The following is a 21,697-nucleotide window of genomic DNA, read 5'->3' as shown; positions in this document are numbered from 1 at the left end:
GTGATACTGTCTGCTGAGCTGTGTATCTAATCCTATCCTGTGTGATACTGTCTGCTGAGCTGTGTATCTAATCCTATCCTGTGTGATACTGTCTGCTGAGCTGTGTATCTAATCCTCTCCTGTGTGATACTGTCTGCTGAGCTGTGTATCTAATCCTCTCCTGTGTGATACTGTCTGCTGAGCTGTGTATCTAATCCTCTCCTGTGTGATACTGTCTGCTGAGCTGTGTATCTAATCCTCCTGTGTGATACTGTCTGCTGAGCCATGTATCTAATCCTCTCCTGTGTGATTCTGTGCAGAGCTTCATGCAGTAGACTGTTGGGCTGTGTGCACACGTTGCGTGTTTGCCGCAGTTTTTTTCTTGCAGATTTTCACTGGTCTGTGTTGAGATCCCGCTGTCAGTCTATGGGAATCCTGTGAAGCTTTGTGCGCACGTTCAGGAGTTTTTTCGGCAGCGTCAATTCTTAGTGTTTTTGGCTTTGTTTTCCCCATTGAAATCAATAAAAAAAAAACAAAAAAACCCCCTTTTTAAAAGATGCAACAAATTGCGGCAAAAAATGTGCGTTTTTGCCACCGCATTTTTCCTGCCAGGAGATGCAGATTGTCTGCAATGTGCGCTTTTGCTGCGTTTTATGCTCCTGTGTCCACCGGGTGGCGCTGTGGTCTGATGCTCGCTCTCTAGTATGTATCTGCACACACCGCTGCTGTCAGTCAGTGTGCGGGGGGGGGGGGGGGGGTCAGGAGGGTCTCGCCTGGCCCCGGTCCTCTGCTATCCTTACGTTGCACAGTCTGGTGGGTCCATGGGGGAGAACCAGACCCGGTTATACCATTTACAAGGTGACGGGGGCAGAGGATCCTTACTCCGGTATCTATATGTATCAGCGACTCTGCATCGTTTGCATTTCCTATCAATCTTGTTGCAGAAACTGAAAATTGCTGATTATTTTTTTCCTTGTGACTAATTTGTCAGTAAAAGTTGCGAAAGTTTCCATTGTTAAAATCGTCAAGGAGCTCTCGGTGCTAAATTTATACCAAGACGCCCACTCATCCCGGCGCCTCCCGGATAATCCAGTGACTGTGAGCCGAAGATTGGCGCAGAACGTGCACTTCATGCCGTTTAATCGCTGCTGCCCCACAGTGCTGCTCATTAAATTGTACCTGGAGTTATGCTGAGACTTTTAGTTCAACAGAAGCCATTGTCCACCTCTTATAAGCCACTTCTTCTCGCTCCACCTGAACTCCTTATTCATCTGCTCCTTACATCTTATGGAGAGGGGAGATGAGGAAGACAGATTACGCTGCTGCTTTCTAGTGAGTGTTTTATCTCACATTCAACTGGATTCACAGCTACACTGTGTACTATTCTTCATTCTGCTTTTAGTAAGTGTTTATCTCACCACATAGATTCAGATAAATACTTGAAAGGAGAAGTGTGGAAGACAATATACAGACTTGTTGGTATGAATACAGCTCTGGGGTGAGATAAAACACTTAATAGAAAGCATACGTAGCATGGTGAACATTCTACAGTAATGTGTATAGTACTGGGGTGAGATAAAACAGTTACTAGAAAGCATACATAGCATGGAGAACATTCTACAGTAGTGTGTACAGTACTGGGGTGAGATAATACACTTACTAGACAGCATACATAGCATGGAGAACATTCTACAGTAGTGTGTACAGTACTGGGGTGAGATAATACACTTACTAGAAAGCATACATAGCATGGAGAACATTCTACAGTAGTGTGTACAGTACTGGGGTGAGATAATACACTTACTAGAAAGCATACACAGCATCGAGAACATTCTACAGTAGTGTGTACAGTACTGGGGTGAGATAATACACTTACTAGACAGCATACGTAGCATGGTGAACATTCTACAGTAATGTGTATAGTACTGGGGTGAGATAAAACAGTTACTAGAAAGCATACATAGCATGGAGAACATTCTACAGTAGTGTGTACAGTACTGGGGTGAGATAATACACTTACTAGACAGCATACGTAGCATGGGGAACATTCTACAGTAGTGTGTACAGTACTGGGGTGAGATAATACACTTACTAGACAGCATACGTAGCATGGGGAACATTCTACAGTAGTGTGTACAGTACTGGGGTGAGATAATACACTTACTAGACAGCATACGTAGCATGGGGAACATTCTACAGTAGTGTGTACAGTACTGGGGTGAGATAATACACTTACTAGACAGCATACGTAGCATGGGGAACATTCTACAGTAGTGTGTACAGTACTGGGGTGAGAAAACATTCACTAGAATGCATACGTACTTCGAGAACATTCTTCAGTAGTGCATACAGTACTGGGGTGAGATAAAACATTCACTAGAAAGCATATGTAGCATGGAGAACATTCTACAGTAGTGTGTCCAGTACTGGGGTGAGGTAAAACACTTACTAGAAAGCATACGTACTTCGAGAACATTCTACAGTAGTGTGTACAGTACTGGGGTGAGATAATACACTTACTAGAAAGCATACACAGCATGGAGAACATTCTACAGTAGTGTGTACAGTACTGGGGTGAGATAATACACTTACTAGAAAGCATACACAGCATGGAGAACATTCTACTGTAGTGTGTACAGTACTGGGGTGAGATAATACACTTACTAGAAAGCATACATAGCATGGAGAACATTCTACTGTAGTGTGTACAGTACTGGGGTGAAATAAAACAGTTACTAGAAAGCATACGTAGCATGGAGCACATTCTACAGTAGTGTGTACAGTACTGAGTGGAGGTAAAACACTTACTAGAAAGCATACGTAGCATGGAGAACATTCTACAGTAGTGTGTACAGTACTGGGGTGAGATAATACACTTACTAGAAAGCATACACAGCATGGAGAACATTCTACAGTAGTGTGTACAGTACTGGGGTGAGAAAATATTTACTAGAAAGCATATGTAGCATGGAGAAAATTCTACAGTAGTGTGTACAGTACTGGGGTGAGATAAAACACTTACTAGAAAGCATACACAGCATGGAGAACATTCTACAGTAGTGTGTACAGTACTGGGGTGAGAAAATATTTACTAGAAAGCATATGTAGCATGGAGAAAATTCTACAGTAGTGTGTACAGTACTGGGGTGAGATAAAACACTTACTAGAAAGCATACATAGCATGGAGAACATTCTACAGTAGTGTGTACAGTACTGGGGTGAGATAATACACTTACTAGACAGCATACATAGCATGGAGAACATTCTACAGTAGTGTGTACAGTACTGGGGTGAGATAATACACTTACTAGAAAGCATACATAGCATGGAGAACATTCTACAGTAGTGTGTACAGTACTGGGGTGAGATAATACACTTACTAGAAAGCATACACAGCATCGAGAACATTCTACAGTAGTGTGTACAGTACTGGGGTGAGATAATACACTTACTAGACAGCATACGTAGCATGGTGAACATTCTACAGTAATGTGTATAGTACTGGGGTGAGATAAAACAGTTACTAGAAAGCATACATAGCATGGAGAACATTCTACAGTAGTGTGTACAGTACTGGGGTGAGATAATACACTTACTAGACAGCATACGTAGCATGGGGAACATTCTACAGTAGTGTGTACAGTACTGGGGTGAGATAATACACTTACTAGACAGCATACGTAGCATGGGGAACATTCTACAGTAGTGTGTACAGTACTGGGGTGAGATAATACACTTACTAGACAGCATACGTAGCATGGGGAACATTCTACAGTAGTGTGTACAGTACTGGGGTGAGATAATACACTTACTAGACAGCATACGTAGCATGGGGAACATTCTACAGTAGTGTGTACAGTACTGGGGTGAGATAATACACTTACTAGACAGCATACGTAGCATGGGGAACATTCTACAGTAGTGTGTACAGTACTGGGGTGAGAAAACATTCACTAGAATGCATACGTACTTCGAGAACATTCTTCAGTAGTGCATACAGTACTGGGGTGAGATAAAACATTCACTAGAAAGCATATGTAGCATGGAGAACATTCTACAGTAGTGTGTCCAGTACTGGGGTGAGGTAAAACACTTACTAGAAAGCATACGTACTTCGAGAACATTCTACAGTAGTGTGTACAGTACTGGGGTGAGATAATACACTTACTAGAAAGCATACACAGCATGGAGAACATTCTACAGTAGTGTGTACAGTACTGGGGTGAGATAATACACTTACTAGAAAGCATACACAGCATGGAGAACATTCTACTGTAGTGTGTACAGTACTGGGGTGAGATAATACACTTACTAGAAAGCATACATAGCATGGAGAACATTCTACTGTAGTGTGTACAGTACTGGGGTGAAATAAAACAGTTACTAGAAAGCATACGTAGCATGGAGCACATTCTACAGTAGTGTGTACAGTACTGAGTGGAGGTAAAACACTTACTAGAAAGCATACGTAGCATGGAGAACATTCTACAGTAGTGTGTACAGTACTGGGGTGAGATAATACACTTACTAGAAAGCATACACAGCATGGAGAACATTCTACAGTAGTGTGTACAGTACTGGGGTGAGAAAATATTTACTAGAAAGCATATGTAGCATGGAGAAAATTCTACAGTAGTGTGTACAGTACTGGGGTGAGATAAAACACTTACTAGAAAGCATACACAGCATGGAGAACATTCTACAGTAGTGTGTACAGTACTGGGGTGAGATAAAACACTTACTAGAAAGCATACGTGGAGAACATTCTATAGTATTCTATATAGTATTCTATATACACATTTGTTTTTCCAGAGCTGGCTTCACATCTATACCCCTCAGTACTGCTGCAGATTGTTTTCTGTGCTGCTGTGTAATGTGCCTTGTGCTGCTGCTTTCTAGTAAGTGTTTTATCTCACCCCAATACTAGATTCTTACTAAATGGCTCTCCCAAGCCGTCCCGCCTTATCTGGCACATCAGGGGTGCTGTTTCCATGTCCTATTTAAAGAATTTCTAATTCCCTGAGTTTTCCTTCAGATGATCACGTTCCGGCCATTGTCTAAGAGAAGGACGTCTCGACATTCGCTGCTTTCGAGGACCTGAAGCGGGTTGGACCTTCCGGCCTATAATGGCCACTAACCAGTGATGATGAGATGCCTCGGGGTATTCAGATGAGAACATTAGATTGTCAGCTCTGTGGGTGCAGCGGCCGTGGGTGATAGCGGACAGTGGAAGGATGGACGTGTTGATTTCTCACTTTCCTGCTGATTTGCAGCTCCCTCTACAGAAACTAGGTCAGATGTCAGCTTTATATCAGCCGGGGGTCTGACAGAGGGGGCTCATTAGTGGGAGAAGGGGGTGGCAGTCTGACACATTGGAGCCAAGCTGATGCTTAAAGGGAATCTCCATCCTGGCACATATCCTTGTAAGACGTGAGCTGATAACATCAGTTTCCGAGGCCGAGTGTCTGCAGATCTCTCGTTCTCACCTCGCACCTTCAGTGAGGACCCTTGAAAGTCGAGGACCCTTGAGATGAGGAGGCTCGGAGGCGGGGTGTGGGCGTCCTGAGAGGTAGAGGTATTTCCAGGGTTCAGCAATGTTCCCGGCCATGACCTCCTCGTGTAGGGTCAGATTCTGCACGGAATTCTGCCCACGTAGAACGAAGCTCAAGCGGGTATTGTGGCATAGCGGAATATCAGATGGGCACGAGTCCGGCGGGGTCTGGACCACAGCCAGGAGGAGCCTTATAGAAGGGTGTGTTGCCCACCGGTATTCCCAGGCCGTAAGACCTCGGCAGTCGGGAGCTCAATGGACGGGCCAAGTCTACGGCATCAAGATATGAGGAAACTGGAGAGGGCCACTGAGCTCCATCAAACTCAAGGCCTTGTGGGCAGGAGGAACAGGGGATCTGCTGATCTGTGGGGTTCCCAAAATCTATCACATTGAAGATATGAATATTGCTGAGCTCAGCTCTTTTCATGGGAGTCATCGACTCTGAATGGCGCATGCGCAAACAGGCCACCCTCCTCCTAGTCTGGTATGAATGGAGAACGGGGGGGGGACATGACCTTTCTCTGCTGATCCATGGGGGTCTCAAAAGTCTACTGTATTGAAGACATAAATATTGCTGAGCTCAGCTCTTTTCATGGAGGCCATTGACTCTGAATGGCGCATGCACAAACAGCCTCCCTCCTCCTAGTCTGGTTTAAATGGAGAACGGGGGGGGGGGCATGACCTTTCTCTGCTGATCCATGGGGGTCCCAAAGTCTACTGTATTGAAGACATGAATAATGCTGAGCTCAGCTCTTTTCATGGGGGTCATCGACTCTGAATGGCGCATGCGTAAACAGCCACCATCCTCCTAGTCTGGTGTAAATGAACAATGTAGGGGTCCAAAAGTCTATCTCGATGAAGATATGAATATTGCTGAGCTCGGCTATTTTCGTCGGGCCATAGACGCTGAATGGCGCATTCGCAAACAGTCATTCTCCTAGTCTGCGGTAAAGGGGAGGACCGGGGACACCAGACCCTCTCTCTACCTATCTGTAGGGGGTCCCAAAGTCTATTGCGTTGAAGATCTGAAAATTGCTGAGCTCGGCTCTTTTTGTCTGGGACATAGACTCTGAATGGCGCATGCGCAAACAGCCACCATCCTCCTAGTCTGATATAAATTGAAAATGAGGGGACATGACCTTTCTCTGCTGCTCTGTGGGGCGTCCCAAAGTCTATTGTATTGAAGGTATGAATATTGCTGAGCTCAGCTCTTTTCATGGGGCCACCAACTCTGAATGGCGCATGCGCAAACAGCCACCCTCCTCCTAGTCTGGTGTAAATGAAGAACGTGGGTGTCCAAAAATCTATCTCGATGAAGATATGAATATTGCTGAGCACGGCTCTTTTCGTTGGGCCATAGACTCTAAATGGCGCATGCGCAAACAGTCGGCCTCCTAGTCTGGTGTAAAGGGGAGGACAGGGGACACCAGACCCGCTTTCTACCAATCTGTGGGTGTCCCAAAGTCTATTACGTTGAAGATATGAATATTGCTGATCTCTGCTCTTTTCGTCTGGGCCATAGACTCTGAATGGCGCATGCGCAAACAGCTATCCTCCTCCTAGACTGGTATAAATGGAGAACGGCGGAAGGTGGGGGAGACACAACCTTTTATCTGCTGATCTGTGGGGATCCCCAAAGTCTATTACATTGAAGATATGAATATTGCTGACCTCGGCTTTTTTCATGAAGGCCATAGACTGTGAATGGCGCATGCGCAAACAGCCACCCTCCTCCTAGTCTGGTGTAAATGGAGAACAGGGGACACAAGACCCTTTTACTGCTCGTGCTTGGGGTCCCAAAGTCTATTGCATTGAAGATATGAATAATGCTGAGCTCGTCTCTTTTGGTCTGGGCCATAGACTCTGAATGGCGCATGCGCAAACAGTCGTCCTCCCATTCTCGTGTAAAGGGGAGGACAGGGGACACCAGACCCTCTTTTTTCCGAACTGTGGGGGACTCAGTCTATAGCACTGAAAATACAAAGTCGGCTGACCTCAGTTTTCTTGATCGGCGTGGCGCATGCGCACAGATTTGCGGCCAGGGTAAAAATGCAGATACAGGTCCCTTCTTTTTGATGATCAGTCGGGGGTCCCAGCAATTAGCAGAAAGTCTCTATGGCGATGAGAAGAAGACCGGCTGTGAGCTCGGCTGGCTTCTTCAGGGCGATGAATGGAGAGGATGATGCATGCGCCAACAGCTGCTCGGTTCAGCTCCTCCTAGTTACTGTCTAGCGGTCCCCTATCCGAGCGGGACCCTCCATTATCACCTGGACACTAATATAAGGGGTAATAGATGTAATAATACTTCCAAAAAGTTGCAGTAATTTTTTGCTAGTTCTAGTTTTCGTGTTGTTTTTCAGGGGTCTCCAAATCTTTTAGGAATCAGTCGGGACCCCTGTAGTTTAGGGCCATCAGGAGCAGCAGCGTTCCCCGATCGCCTGCAGCCGGCCTGGGAGGATGAGGGTTGTAGTTTATCAACAGCTGGAAAGCTGCAGGGTGGAGCGGTCACATGACGGGTGCACTTTAATAATTGCAAAAGAGGAATACCCCTTTAAGAGGGGAAGGTGAGAAGAAAGGGTTAAAAATATGCGATCAGACAAAAAGCTGCAGCTGATACAATGTATCCAGTGCACAATGACTCCAGTCTGTGTATCTGCAAAAAAGAGGGCAAAATCTCAGAATTGGCGGTCCACGCCTCGCCCCATGTTGTACGGTCAGGAACTCCCCCCATTCTCATCCCTCTGGATGGGACCTTCCTGTTATTGTCAGGCAGGAAGTCCAAGGAATAGGTCAGCGCCAAGTGTGTGAGGGGGGGGGGATGTGCGGATCAGAGCCTCCTGCAGACAAGATGATGCTTTATGTGCAGATACATTTCTGTTATGTGAAGGAAGCCGCCAAAATAAGCGCACGTTTCCTCAGTGTATAGAAAGCGGTCCGCCAGAGACTCTATCAACCGGTCCTGACCCCGCGCCGGCGTCCTATAGCGCCAATCAGGAGGAGTGTCTATAGGTGACAGTGATGAGCGAACCGTAACTATTCGCGTTCGGATTATGGTTACCGAATACTGAGTATTAGGCTGTGTTCACACGATGCGTCTTTTTTCTGTGGTCTCAGAAAATGCAGCTTGTGACCCAAAAAACGCACGACGATTTGCCGCTTGTTTGCCGCGTTTTTGTTAATGCGTTTTTTAAAGGAGAAACAAAACTTGATAGGATAATTGATAGCTAGAATAGATGGATAGATAATAGATACTGTACGTGATAGATATATGATAGATACATAATAGAACAAATAGAATAGATAGAAAAAAAAATAACAGAATAGCTCTATAAAGGGATAGCTAGCTTGGCCGGCTGTGTTTTGTTTGTTTTTTTTTTATTTAATTTTTTTGTTAAAAAAATGGTGTGGGGTCCCCCCCATTTTTCATATTCAGCACAGGAACAACAGTAGCTGCAGGTTGCCACCCTCAGCTGTCTGCTATACCTTGGTTAGTTATAAAAAATTGAGGGGATCCCACGCTTTTTTTTTTCTTTTTTTAAAATGATTTGATTTATTTAAAAAAGAACAAAAAATAAAATGACGTATGGTCCCCCCTCCTATTTTTCATATCCAGCACACTAACCGCAGTAGCTGCAGGCTGCCAGCCTCAGCTGTCTGCTATACTTTGGCTAGTTATAAAAACTTGAGGGGATCCCACACTTTTTTTTAAATTATTTGATTTATTTAAAAAAAAAAAAAAAAAAAAAAAGACGTGGGGTCCCCCCCCCATTTTTCATATCTAGAACAGGAACAGCCGTAGCTGCAGACTGCCACCCTCAGCTGTGTGCTATAATAATAATAATAATATATTATTATTATACGTTGGCTAGTTATAAAAAAAAAAATAAAAAAAAAAAATGATGTGGGGTCCCCCCCCTATTTTTCATATCTACCGTGTTTCCCCGAAAGTAGGACCCCCCCGAAAGTAAGGCAGGGTGGGGGTTTCGGGGGGGTCCGCCAATGTAGGGCACCCCCCGATTGTAAGGCAGGGTAGCGGGGGGCCCGGGAATGTAAGGCCGCCGATGGGTGGTGGTCGCGGCGTAATGTAATGTAAGGCCGCATATCTCACCGGCCTGCGGCGCGTCCCGGGTCACCGCTCTTCCTGCTCGCAGCTGATTGGCCGATCAGCCTGTAAGTCACAGGCTCCCTGCTGGCCATCAGCTCGAGCTGTGATTGGCCAGTCAGCCGGCTCGCAGCTGATTGGCCGAATCAGCCGCGACGTCACCGCCTGCAGGCGCTCGCTCCGATTGGTCCAGCGTCCCCGGCAGCAGATACGTCAGCCCGGCACCGCAGAGGAGATCGAAGGAAAGTAACGGTAAGTTCCGAAACTCTCTCTGTGTGTGTGTGTGTGTGTGTGTGTGTGTGTGTACGGTATGTGTACGGTATGTGTATGGGTGCCGTATGGGGCTGTATGTGTCAGTGTGTGTGTGTGTGTGTGTGTGTGTGTACGGTACCGGTACGATATGTGTGTGGGTGCCGTGTGGGGCTGTACCGGTACTGTATGTGTCAGTGTGTGTGGTGGCAGAGTGGGGGGCAGAACCACTGTATGGGGAGGCTGCAGGGGGGAGGATGGGGTGGATGCCGGATTATGAAACAATGGGGAGGCTGCAGGGGGGAGGATGGGGTGGTTGTCATTTTTTTCCAATGTAAGGCCTCCCCCGAAAGTAAGGCAGGGTGGGACTTTTGGGGGTAAAATTAATGTAAGACAGGGCCTTACTTTCGGGGAAACACGGTAGCACACTAACAGCAGTAGCTGTGGGCTGCCACCCTCAGCTGTGTGCTATACCTTTGCTGGTTATAAAAACTTGAGGGGATCCCACACTTTTTTTTTTATTTATTTTTAAATTATTTGATTTATTTAAAAAAAAATAAAAAATGACGTGGGGTCCCCCCCCATTTGTCATATCCAGCACAGGATTAGCAGTAGCTGCAGGCTGCCACCCTCAGCTGTGTGCTATATTATTATTATTATTATTATTATTAATAAATAATAATAATAATAATATTATACCTTGGCTGGTTATAGAAAAAAAAAAAATGACGTGGGTCCCCCCCCCCCCCATTTTTTATATCCAGCACACTAACAGCAGCAGCTGCAGGCTGCCACCCTCAGCTGTCTGCTGTACCTTGTTGGTTATAAAAACTTGAGGGGATCCCACACTGTTTTTTTTTTTTTTTTTTTTAAATTATCTGATTTATTTAAAAAAAAAAAATTACGTGGGGTCCCCCCATTTTTTTTTAAAACCACCCAAGGTACAGCAGATATCTGGGGGCTGATATTATTAGGGTGAGCAGGGCCATCGTTATTTGGCCCTTTCCAGCCTAACAATAGCAGCCCACAACCACCCCAGAAGCGGCGCATCCATAAGATGGGCCAATTCTGGCGCTGGGCCCACCTCTTCCCATTGCCCTGGTGCGGTGGCAATCAAAGGTAATAAGGAGTTAATAACAGCCCACAGCGGCTACTAAGCCCTAGCTTAGTGATGGCATCTATGAGACATCCCCATCACTAATCTGTAAGTGAAAGAAAATAAACACAAACACCCAAAAAATCCTTTATTTGACATAAAAGACAAAAAAAACCCCTCTTTCACCACTTTATTAACCCCCCCCAAACACCCCTCCAGCTCCATCGTAATCCACACGAGGTCCCACGACTCTCCCATTACCCCTTTGCGCCAAATTATGATCCCAATTGACTATGGGAACCGGCATCGAGCCAGATACCAGGGATCAATCCCCGCTAACCCCGAGTCAGCAGGGGATTGATCTGCAAGTCCTTAAAAACGCAAAAAAGAATTTACCTGCTGCATCTTGGCTGCGTCTTCAAAAACCAAGCCAAGATGCAGCCAAACAAAGATGCCCAGTGTTTACAGCAAAATAGAAATCTCATAGACTTTGCTGGGAGAAGGAAACGCACGTTTTTAGGTGCATCTTTGTGAGGTAAAAAATGCACTAAAAACGCAGTAAAAGATGCAGCGTGTGAACATAGCCTTACTCCAGTAATCGTCACCACAAGAAAATACCCGGGTTCCCCATTCACTGGCATCAGGTTCATTATTCGTGACAAATACCGGAATAGAATTTTGGGACTCGTTACAAATAATCCGAATATTTACTATTCTCCCATCACTAATATGTACGTCAGGGGTAATATAGACAATGTAAAGGGGACGTTAAACAAAATTCTACAAGGACAGCACTGAGCCCGAGCCATTAGGGCGGCGATATAGTAATGACTATCTAATCCTCTCCTGTGTGATACTGTCTGCTGATCTGTGTATCTAATCCTATCCTGTGTGATACTGTCTGCTGAGCTGTGTATCTAATCCTCTCCTGTGTGATACTGTCTGCTGAGCTGTGTATCTAATCCTATCCTGTGTGATACTGTCTGCTGAGCTGTGTATCTAATCCTCTCCTGTTTGATACTGTCTGCTGAGCTGTGCATCTAATCCTCTCCTGTGTGATACTGTCTGCTGAGCCGTGTATCTAATCCTATCCTGTGTGATACTGTCTGCTGAGCCGTGCATCTAATCCTATCCTGTGTGATACTGTCTGCTGAGCTGTGTATCTAATCCTCTACTGTGTGATACTGTCTGCTGAGCTGTGTATCTAATCCTATTCTGTATGATACTGTCTGCTGAGCTGTGCATCTAATCCTCTCCTGTGTGATACTGTCTGCTGAGCTGTGCATCTAATCCTATCCTGTGTGATACTGTCTGCTGAGCTGTGTATCTAATCCTCTCCTGTGTGATACTGTCTGCTGAGCCGTGTATCTAATCCTATCCTGTGTGATACTGTCTGCTGAGCTGTGTATCTAATCCTCTCCTGTGTGATACTGTCTGCTGAGCTGTGTATCTAATCCTCTCCTGTGTGATACTGTCTGCTGAGCCGTGTATCTAATCCTCTCCTGTGTGATACTGTCTGCTGAGCCGTGTATCTAATCCTCTCCTGTGTGATACTGTCTGCTGAGCTGTGTATCTAATCCTCTCCTGTGTGATACTGTCTGCTGAGCTGTGTATCTAATCCTATCCTGTGTGATACTGTCTGCTGAGCCGTGTATCTAATCCTCTCCTGTGTGATACTGTCTGCTGAGCCATGTATCTAATCCTCTCCTGTGTGATACTGTCTGCTGAGCTGTGTATCTAATCGTCTCCTGTGTGATACTGTCTGCTGAGCCGTGTATCTAATCCTCTCATGTGTGATACTGTCTGCTGAGCTGTGTATCTAATCCTATCCTGTGTGATACTGTCTGCTGAGCCGTGTATGTAATCCTCTCCTGTGTGATACTGTCTGCTGAGCTGTGTATCTAATCCTCTCCTGTGTGATACTGTCTGCTGAGCCGTGTATCTAATCCTCTCCTGAGATGCAGAGATTTTTGATGTTTTGTATGATATGCTGGGGTCAGTCTATGCCCATTTCTCTCTGGAGGCCATGTTTTATCAGTGTAATGCCCCTGGTACTCGGCTCTGACCCATCGCTCCAGTGTGTCCCATCCTCGGGTCCGGGGTCTTCATCTGCTGATGTCAGGGCCGGGTTTCGGTGTTTTGGTGTCGGCGGTGACCTGTTGCCCGCACTGACTGTCGCGGTGTTTGTCTGCCGCCATCTCTTTCCCGTGTGTTGAAGAACGGATACGAGGGTTTCCTGTGAGGTGTTGAGGTCGCAGTTATCACTTCTCTATTCTTCCTGTATTTTTGTCCTTGAAATCATAAACTGATAATAAAACCGAACATTCTGCGTATTGTTGACAGAAAAAATGAGATTATCAGCACGAAAAGCACAAACCTGCGAGACACCGGGTCCTGATTACAGAAAACCACTGACCGCAATCCTGTGTCTCTAAAATATATGAAAATAATTACTATAATACTGCCCCTATGTACAAGAATATAACTACTATAATACTGCCCCCTATGTACAAGAATATAACTACTATAATACTGCCCCTATGTACAAGAATATAACTACTATAATACTGCTCCTATGTACAAGAATATAACTACTATAATACTGCCCCTATGTACAAGAATATAACTACTATAATACTGCCCCTATGTACAAGAATATAACTACTATAATACTGCCCCTATATACAAGAATATAACTACTATAATACTTCCCCCTATGTACAAGAATATAACTACTATAATACTGCCCCTATGTACAAGAATATAACTACTATAATACTGACCCCTATGTACAAGAATATAACTACTATAATACTGCCCCCTATGTACAAGAATATAACTACTATAATACTGCCCCTATGTACAAGAATATAACTACTATAATACTGCCCCCTATGTACAAGAATATAACTACTATAATACTGCCCCTATGTACAAGAATATAACTACTATAATACTGCTCCTATGTACAAGAATATAACTACTATAATACTGCCCCTATGTACAAGAATATAACTACTATAATACTGCCCCTATGTACAAGTATATAACTACTATAATACTGCCCCTATATACAAGAATATAACTACTATAATACTGACCCCTATGTACAAGAATATAACTACTATAATACTGCCCCCTATGTACAAGAATATAATTACTATAATACTGCCCCTATGTACAAGAATATAACTACTATAATACTGCCCCCTATGTACAAGAATATAACTACTATAATACTGCCCCCTATGTACAAGAATATAACTACTATAATACTGCCCCCTATGTACAAGAATATAATTACTATAATACTGCCCCTATATACAAGAATATAACTACTATAATACTGCCCCCTATGTACAAGAATATAACTACTATAATACTGCCCCTATGTACAAGAATATAACTACTATAATACTGCCCCCTATGTACAAGAATATAACTACTATAATACTGCCCCTATGTACAAGAATATAACTACTATAATACTGCCCCTATGTACAAGAATATAACTACTATAATACTGACCCCTATGTACAAGAATATAACTACTATAATACTGCCCCCTATGTACAAGAATATAATTACTATAATACTGCCCCTATGTACAAGAATATAACTACTATAATACTGCCCCCTATGTACAAGAATATAACTACTATAATACTGCCCCTATGTACAAGAATATAACTACTATAATACTGACCCCTATGTACAAGAATATAACTACTATAATACTGCCCCCTATGTACAAGAATATAACTACTATAATACTGCCTCTATGTACAAGACTATAACTACTATAATACTGCCCCTATGTACAAGACTATAACTACTATAATACTGCCCCTATGTACAAGAATATAACTACTATAATACTGCCCCTATGTACAGGAATATAACTACTATAATACTGCCCCCTATATACAAGAATATAACTACTATAATACTGCCCCCTATGTACAAGAATATAATTACTATAATACTGCCCCTATGTACAAGAATATAACTACTATAATACTGCTCCTATGTACAAGAATATAACTACTATAATACTGCCCCTATGTACAAGAATATAACTACTATAATACTGACCCCTATGTACAAGAATATAACTACTATAATACTGCCCCCTATGTACAAGAATATAATTACTATAATACTGCCCCTATGTACAAGAATATAACTACTATAATACTGCCCCTATGTACAAGAATATAACTACTATAATACTGACCCCTATGTACAAGAATATAACTACTATAATACTGCCCCCTATGTACAAGAATATAATTATTATAATACTGCCCCTATGTACAAGAATATAACTACTATAATACTGCCCCCTATGTACAAGAATATAACTACTATAATACTGCCCCCTATGTACAAGAATATAATTACTATAATACTGCCCCTATGTACAAGAATATAACTACTATAATACTGACCCCTATGTACAAGAATATTACTATAATACTGCCCCCTATGTACAAGAATATAACTACTATAATACTGCCTCTATGTACAAGACTATAACTACTATAATACTGCCCCTATGTACAAGACTATAACTACTATAATACTGCCCCTATGTACAAGAATATAACTACTATAATACTGCCTCTATGTACAAGACTATAACTACTATAATACTGCCCCTATGTACAAGACTATAACTACTATAATACTGCCCCTATGTACAAGAATATAACTACTATAATACTGCCCCTATGTACAAGAATATAACTACTATAATACTGCCCCTATGTACAAGAATATAACTACTATAATACTGCCCCTATGTACAAGAATATAACCACTATAATACTGCCCCTATATACAAGAATATAACTAGTATAATACTGCCCCTATGTACAGGAATATAACTACTATAATACTGCCCCCTATATACAAGAATATAACTACTATAATACTGCCCCTATGTACAGGAATATAACTACTATAATACTGCCCCCTATATACAAGAATATAACTACTATAATACTGCCCCCTATGTACAAGAATATAATTACTATAATACTGCCCCTATGTACAAGAATATAACTACTATAATACTGCTCCTATGTACAAGAATATAACTACTATATTACTGCCCCTATGTACAAGAATATAACTACTATAATACTGACCCCTATGTACAAGAATATAACTACTATAATACTGCCCCCTATGTACAAGAATATAATTACTATAATACTGCCCCTATGTACAAGAATATAACTACTATAATACTGCCCCTATGTACAAGAATATAACTACTATAATACTGACCCCTATGTACAAGAATATAACTACTATAATACTGCCCCCTATGTACAAGAATATAATTACTATAATACTGCCCCTATGTACAAGAATATAACTACTATAATACTGCCCCCTATGTACAAGAATATAACTACTATAATACTGCCCCCTATGTACAAGAATATAACTACTATAATACTGCCCCCTATGTACAAGAATATAATTACTATAATACTGCCCCTATATACAAGAATATAACTACTATAATACTGCTCCTATGTACAAGAATATAACTACTATAATACTGCCCCTATGTACAAGAATATAACTACTATAATACTGCCCCTATGTACAAGAATATAACTACTATAATACTGACCCCTATGTACAAGAATATAACTACTATAATACTGCCCCCTATGTACAAGAATATAATTACTATAATACTGCCCCTATGTACAAGAATATAACTACTATAATACTGCCCCCTATGTACAAGAATATAACTACTATAATACTGCCCCTATGTACAAGAATATAACTACTATAATACTGACCCCTATGTACAAGAATATAACTACTATAATACTGCCCCCTATGTACAAGAATATAACTACTATAATACTGCCTCTATGTACAAGACTATAACTACTATAATACTGCCCCTATGTACAAGACTATAACTACTATAATACTGCCCCTATGTACAAGAATATAACTACTATAATACTGCCCCTATGTACAGGAATATAACTACTATAATACTGCCCCCTATATACAAGAATATAACTACTATAATACTGCCCCCTATGTACAAGAATATAATTACTATAATACTGCCCCTATGTACAAGAATATAACTACTATAATACTGCTCCTATGTACAAGAATATAACTACTATAATACTGCCCCTATGTACAAGAATATAACTACTATAATACTGACCCCTATGTACAAGAATATAACTACTATAATACTGCCCCCTATGTACAAGAATATAATTACTATAATACTGCCCCTATGTACAAGAATATAACTACTATAATACTGCCCCTATGTACAAGAATATAACTACTATAATACTGACCCCTATGTACAAGAATATAACTACTATAATACTGCCCCCTATGTACAAGAATATAATTACTATAATACTGCCCCTATGTACAAGAATATAACTACTATAATACTGCCCCCTATGTACAAGAATATAACTACTATAATACTGCCCCCTATGTACAAGAATATAACTACTATAATACTGCCCCCTATGTACAAGAATATAATTACTATAATACTGCCCCTATATACAAGAATATAACTACTATAATACTGCTCCTATGTACAAGAATATAACTACTATAATACTGCCCCTATGTACAAGAATATAACTACTATAATACTGCCCCTATGTACAAGAATATAACTACTATAATACTGACCCCTATGTACAAGAATATAACTACTATAATACTGCCCCCTATGTACAAGAATATAACTACTATAATACTGCCCCCTATGTACAAGAATATAACTACTATAATACTGCCCCTATGTACAAGAATATAACTACTATAATACTGACCCCTATGTACAAGAATATAACTACTATAATACTGCCCCCTATGTACAAGAATATAACTACTATAATACTGCCTCTATGTACAAGACTATAACTACTATAATACTGCCCCTATGTACAAGACTATAACTACTATAATACTGCCCCTATGTACAAGAATATAACTACTATAATACTGCCCCTATGTACAAGAATATAACTACTATAATACTGCCCCTATGTACAAGAATATAACTACTATAATACTGCCCCTATGTACAAGAATATAACCACTATAATACTGCCCCTATATACAAGAATATAACTAGTATAATACTGCCCCTATGTACAGGAATATAACTACTATAATACTGCCCCCTATATACAAGAATATAACTACTATAATACTGCCCCTATGTACAGGAATATAACTACTATAATACTGCCCCCTATATACAAGAATATAACTACTATAATACTGCCCCTATATACAAGAATATAACTACTATAATACTGCTCCCTATGTACAGGAATATAACTACTATAATACTGCCCCCTATGTACAAGAATATAACTACTATAATACTGCCCCTATGTACAGGAATATAACTACTATAATACTGCCCCCTATGTACAAGAATATAACTACTATAATACTGCCCCCTATGTACAGGAATATAACTACTATAATACTGCCCCTATGTACAAGAATATAACTACTATAATACTGCCCCTATGTACAAGAATATAACTATTATAATACTGTCCCTATGTACAAGAATATAACTACTATAATACTGCCCCTATGTACAAGAATATAACTACTATAATACTGCCCTCTATGTACAAGAATATAACTATTATAATACTGCCCCTATGTACAAGAATATAACTACTATAATACTGCCCTCTATGTACAAGAATATAACTACTATAATACTGCCCCTATGTACAAGAATATAACTACTATAATACTGCCCCCTATATACAAGAATATAACTATTATAATACTGTCCCTATGTACAAGAATATAACTACTATAATACTGCCCCTATGTACAAGAATATAACTACTATAATACTGCCCTCTATGTACAAGACTATAACTACTATAATACTGCCCCTATGTACAAGAATATAACTACTATAATACTGCCCCCTATGTACAAGCTTATAACTACTATAATACTGCCCCTATGTACAGGAATATAACTACTATAATACTGCCCCTATATACAAGAATATAACTACTATAATACTGCCCCTATGTACAAGAATATAACTACTATAATACTGCCCCTATGTACAAGAATATAACCACTATAATACTGCCCCTATATACAAGAATATAACTACTATAATACTGCCCCTATATACAAGAATATAACTACTATAATACTGCCCCTATATACAAGAATATAACTACTATAATACTGCCCCCTATGTACAAGAATATAACTACTATAATACTGCCCCTATATACAAGAATATAACTACTATAATACTGCCCCTATATACAAGAATATAACTACTATAATACTGCCCCCTATGTACAAGAATGTCTACTATAATACTGCCCCTATGTACAAGAATATACTGCTCCTATATACAAGAATATATCTACTATAATACTGCCCCTATATACAAGAATATAACTACTATAAGACTGCCCCTATGTACAGGAATATAACTACTATAATACTGCCCCCTATATACAAGAATATAACTACTATAATACTGCCCCCTATATACAAGAATATAACTACTATAATACTGCCCCTATGTACAGGAATATAACTACTATAATACTGCCCCCTATATACAAGAATATATCTACTATAATACAGCCCCTATGTACAAGAATATAACTACTATAATACTGCCCCCCTATGTACAAGAGTATAACTACTATAATACTGCTCCTATATACAAGAATATAACTAGTATAATACTGCCCCTATGTACAGGAATATAACTACTATAATACTGCTGTATTCTATCTGATTCATTTGGATACATTGAACTCGCATATAAATAAATAGACTGTAGTGTAATGTTAGTATAGGGCTATGTTCACATGTTGCATTTTTGCATGTTTTTCTGAGTTTTATGCGGATAAATGCTGCTTTTTACAGTCCCAGAATTTTCCTGACTCGAATGGAAAACTGCTGCGTTTTTGAAGATTTTGTCACCACTGAGAGCAGTGAGACTACGGTTGTGTTTTTGGTGTCATTTGTCTACACTATATGGTTAAATAATATAAGCTTCATTTGCTGCAAAAGCAGCAGGATTTCATTTTAGTCAGTAAGAAAAAAAAAATAACTTTTGTGTGCAGGAGATTTCCGGAATCTTAGATCTTTCGTTGGTTCTGTAAAAAAAAAAAAACGCTTTTAATTTGCATAAAACATATGAAAAAAATGCTGCAAAAAAACGCCATGTGTGCACATGCCCTTATTAGTCTTCCATGTTTGTGGCACTCTCCTATATTTAATGCCCTTTGTACAGACCGGGCAGCTCAAGTACATATAATGAGGGCTGCAAGAATGAACATTTTCAGGATTCTTGTGTGTCCACGTGTCTTGATGAGTCGCCAATATCCACAGGGTGTGAGCAGCACATGGAAACCCTCAGCCTGACAACAAAATAAATACCGTACACTGTCACCAGAGCAACGGGGGCAACACTGGAGCAAACCAGGCACCACATGGCTAATATACTACAGTGATACACACCTCTGGGAATTACAGGGGGCAGTATTATAGTAGTTATATTCTTGTACATAGGGGGCAGTATTATAGTAGTTATATTCTTGTACATAGGGGCAGTATTATAGTAGTTATATTCTTGTATATAGGGGCAGTATTATAGTAGTTATATTCCTGTATATAGGGGCAGTATTATAGTAGTTATATTCTTGTATATAGGGGGCATTATTATAGTAGTTATATTCTTGTACATAGGGGCAGTATTATAGTAGTTATATTCTTGTACATAGGGGCAGTATTATAGTAGTTATATTCTTGTATATGGGGGCAGTATTATAGTAGTTTTTTTTCTTGTACATAGGGGGCAGTATTATAGTAGTTATATTTTTGGACATAGGAGCAGTATTATAGTAGTTATATTCTTGTACATAGGAGGCAGTATTATAGTAGTTATATTCTTGTACATAGGGGGCAGTATTATAGTAGTTATATTCTTGTACATAGGGGCAGTATTATAGTAGTTATATTCTTGTACATAGGGGGCAGTATTATAGTAGTTATATTCTTGTACATAGGGGCAGTATTATAGTAGTTATATTCTTGTACATAGGGGGCAGTATTATAGTAGTTATATTCTTGTACATAGGGGCAGTATTATAGTAGTTATATTCTTGTACATAGGAGCAGTATTTTAGTAGTTATATTCTTGTACATAGGGAGCAGTATTATAGTAGTTATATTCTTGTACATAGGGGCAGTATTATAGTAGTTATATTCTTGTACATAGGGGCAGTATTATAGTAGTTATATTCTTGTATATAGGGGCAGTATTATAGTAGTTATATTCTTGTACATAGGGGGCAGTATTATAGTAGTTATATTCTTGTACATAGGGGCAGTATTATAGTAGTTATATTCTTGTATATAGGGGCAGTATTATAGTAGTTATATTCTTGTACATAGGGGGCAGTATTATAGTAGTTATATTCTTGTATACAGGGGGCAGTATTATAGTAGTTATATTCTTGTACATAGGGGCAGTATTATAGCAGTTATATTCTTGTATATAGGGGCAGTATTATAGCAGTTATATTCTTGTACATAGGGGGCAGTATTATAGTAGTTATATTCTTGTACATAGGGGCAGTATTATAGTAGTTATATTCTTGTACATAGGGGGCAG

General features: G+C 40.5%; 1 protein-coding gene across 4 annotated transcripts in view; it reads left to right on the top strand.

Annotated features, from left to right (window-relative positions):
* RALGDS (ral guanine nucleotide dissociation stimulator) overlaps window positions 1-21,697 on the top strand; it is a 167,097-nt gene that overhangs the window by 28,609 nt on the left and 116,791 nt on the right. The window lies entirely within an intron of this gene.

Source organism: Anomaloglossus baeobatrachus, chromosome 9 (assembly GCF_048569485.1).
Source record: "Anomaloglossus baeobatrachus isolate aAnoBae1 chromosome 9, aAnoBae1.hap1, whole genome shotgun sequence".
Classification (NCBI taxonomy): Eukaryota; Metazoa; Chordata; class Amphibia; order Anura; family Aromobatidae; genus Anomaloglossus; species Anomaloglossus baeobatrachus.
Note: the sequence above shows the minus strand (reverse complement) of the source record. Positions and strands in the feature narration are given on the sequence as shown.